The following is a 3,735-nucleotide window of genomic DNA, read 5'->3' on the forward strand; positions in this document are numbered from 1 at the left end:
ATTACGGTTGCTTTACAAAATTCAACTATAGTATTCACCACAACAATCTATGATATATTTTATTACTAAAAATCTCATAGCAATTGTGGAATAACCATAACCTAGAAAGATAGTATCAACAGTCTTTCGCCCTAATTTCTTCCTCTTGTTATGATCTTAGAGGCTAGTGAACGAGGATAAAATTTTTGAAAGAGGGTAAATATTTTTGGCGCCCTAATGAAATTATTTTATTTGTGAGAATTTGTTGCCCTCCTTATACTGTATATATATTTTGGTGGAGGGTAGTGAAAGAGGGTAAAATATTTTAAAGAGGGTATTGAAGGACGTTAAAAATTTTGAAGCCCTCATGAAATGGTACTAAGTGTGAAATCTATATCCTCGTTGTTGTTTATATGTAATTTGAAGGAGGGTACTTGAAGAAGGGTAAAAATTAACTTCCTCTTGAAATTGTTCTAAGTGTGAATATGGTGCCCTACAGGTAATTTATAATATTTTGGAGGAGGGTAGTGAAGGAGGGTAAAATTTTGAAGGTGGATATTGAACGAGGGTAAAATATTTTGACGCTCTCTTAAAATTATTCTAAGTGTGAATTCATAGTGTATTGAAGGAGGGTAAAAAATTATGAACCCCTTTTGAAATTTGAAGGAGAGTGAAGGAGGGTATAAAATTTTGACCCTTTCTTAAAATTTGGTTCCGTCTTGTAGTTTATATGTATTTTACTGGAGGGTAGTGAAGGAGGAAATTTTTTTGAAGGACGCCAAATAATTTTGACCCCTTTTGCAATTTTTTTAAGTTTAAATTTGGTGTCCTCCTTGTAGTTTATATGTATTTTTAGGAGGTGAAGGGTTTCGATCACATAAACACAATGGAAACATTAATTAAAATGTAACTTAGTTAAGTCAAACCCAATAGTCAAAAAGTATCAATATACTTCAACACATCTCCCACGATAGATGGGAGTACTTTGCTTTGGCGAACCCACTCCTGGTCGATCTAGGGGTTAATGCATTGGACTCATTGGAAGGCATTTGATCAACTTAATATTAACTTTAGGGTTTTGTTAATTTTAAAATGATCATGATCCCATCATAATGGGATTCCCGATTTTTCCTTGAATAAAATACTTTAAATCAATATTCGTCAATGGTTTGATTTCCAGGTAGTGAGGGAGAGTCACAACGGTATCGCTTAAAACCCACAACCTTACAAGTTCAATGAACTCGCTTTTGACAATATCGCCCCATGTCAGAAACAAAGAAAATTTGTATTTTATTCCGTGTTTCATAAACACGAGAATCTCATAATTGTTTGTTCATTTTAAAATTTTGAATCGTTACATATTTTATCTTGTTTAGCAAGCATGGCATGGGTGTCGTATCTAATACAAACATCCTTAATCTAATTAAGCATGCATCTTCATAAACTACTCTACACATATATTCATCATATGCACATATATATGTAAAGTGTCAATAAATAAATGTGGTTGGTTATGGATTTATCCTATGTGATCTTTATCAAGCTAATGATAAAGATATAGATCAATCGAAGGTGGAAAATAAATACAGGCTAACTATTACATGTCTTATTTCTTGTATTGCTTCCTTGGATGGCCTCCGTGTGGTGATTACCCTTGATCTTCAAATCTTCATGTCTTCATGTACATTACAAGAATGAAATATGAAAACTAATCTAATGAACTTACAAGAGGAACCCGAGTTACATTCGAGATTTAATAATTACAAGATTAAATGACATGAAGCCGTATTTCAAAAACCAAAACCATTAACATAAGGTCATAAGCCATAACCATTCACTATGCTCAATTAACACAAAATAAACATGTTAAAATACATAATCTGATCTTAACTTATTACATTAAATCAAATATTGAAAAAAATTAGAAAATTTGAAATTAAATCTGATAGCATTAAATCGCGATTACAGGGCCTAAACGATGTCAAACGCCTTAAAGATCAGTCGATGATAGCCTTTGCAATAAATTACGTTCAGACGCTCGATTCCATATGAAATAGCGGTTCGTTCGCCAAATCAGACATCACACCCAAATTTCAGCAAATCTGCTGCATACGATTCAGAATCGTATCAAATACGATTCTTATAATTAAAAAACACATAAAACATGTATAAATCAGTATATATACAGATTATATAATCATCATATGATTATACAACTCTCATGAATATCATATATTCAAAACATATACATATATACGCATATATAAACATAATAACATGTAAAATATACAAAATCGCATACATAACAGTCATGGAATATTGTATATATGTTATCATCATAAAACCTGTAAACACATAAATGAATTAAACACTTTTCGCAAGTAGCTCTAATGCCATTGAAGGGTTTCAATCACATAAACGCAACAAAAACAGTAATTAAAATATAAAAAATCAGAATTTTCGAAACCCACCGGAGGATCCATGTGAAAAACATATATTTAATTTGTAGATCAGATTGTTTACCTTAAGAAACTTTACCAAATGGTTGACTTATGGAGATCCAAAGCTTGATCAATCATCACGCATGCTGCTCTTGCGATCTACGCTCTATCGGTATCCACACGAATGCTTGAACTCAAGGATTGGATGTGTACTAACACAAACACGTTTCTTCTTGCTCTCTCCATCTTCTCTCTTGGTGGCTAGGGTTTTAGTAAAAGTCTTGCACACGAAATCAGCCACACAAGATATATTATATAGAGAGTATAATAAGAATTATAACTCTTAACTAATTAGTAGTTATTATTAATTCGAACTTCCTATTTGTATAATAATTAAGTCACACTTAATTATTAACAAATTAATATCATGATTAATATTAGTAAATTCAAATATCAATATTTATCTAATTATTTAAGTCATACTTAATTAATATTATAAAAAATTCGAATTACTTTAATATAATTTAAATCCAATTTAAATTAAATAATCCTTCAAGCATTCTTAGTGTGTGACCCTATAGGTTATTATTACGTTGGAAATAAATTTTAAATCTAACTTAAAATCGTAACAATTAGTGGCATCTAGTAATACATGATTGCTACCCAAGTAATAATAATTGAATCGGTGATCGATTAAACCTTTCGTGAATAATGTACAATGTAACATAATCCCTTTAACCAAATATTATAGATTAAACTATAGGCATGTAATGTGTCATCCTCATCATAGTTTAATACAAGTTCCTTGATCAATGAGTAGACTATCATACCAAATCAACATTTGAGCGTGGCCATGCACTTCATAGTCTAGCTCACACAAGAGGCCAATAATATCACTCCTAAAATATGAGGGTTAAATCCTATATAGATCATTCATATTTCTCATACGATTCATAATATACCCAATGTCCACTTTTATCATTACCCGATCAAGGATAACTTTTAATGGAATGAATATATATTAATTCTTGTATCGAAATATAATGACTTCAGGTCTAAGGACCATTTCATTATTATCACTGTTCGAATTACATATGACACAACAAACATGTAGAATCTCACATTGGGTCTGTCCAGCACACCATGTACATGTACATCTTCCTATGTATTTGACTTTAGTATCACTATACTTATGATCAATGAGATGTGATCATCAGTCAGCAAACACACTAGTCTTAATACATTATTATTGTCCCTTAATAATAATACTCGATTAGGGACCGTTAGGAATATTGATATTATTCTCATAATCTCA

The sequence above is a fragment of the Apium graveolens genome, unplaced genomic scaffold (assembly GCF_009905375.1).
Source record: "Apium graveolens cultivar Ventura unplaced genomic scaffold, ASM990537v1 ctg4299, whole genome shotgun sequence".
Taxonomy (NCBI): domain Eukaryota; kingdom Viridiplantae; phylum Streptophyta; class Magnoliopsida; order Apiales; family Apiaceae; genus Apium; species Apium graveolens.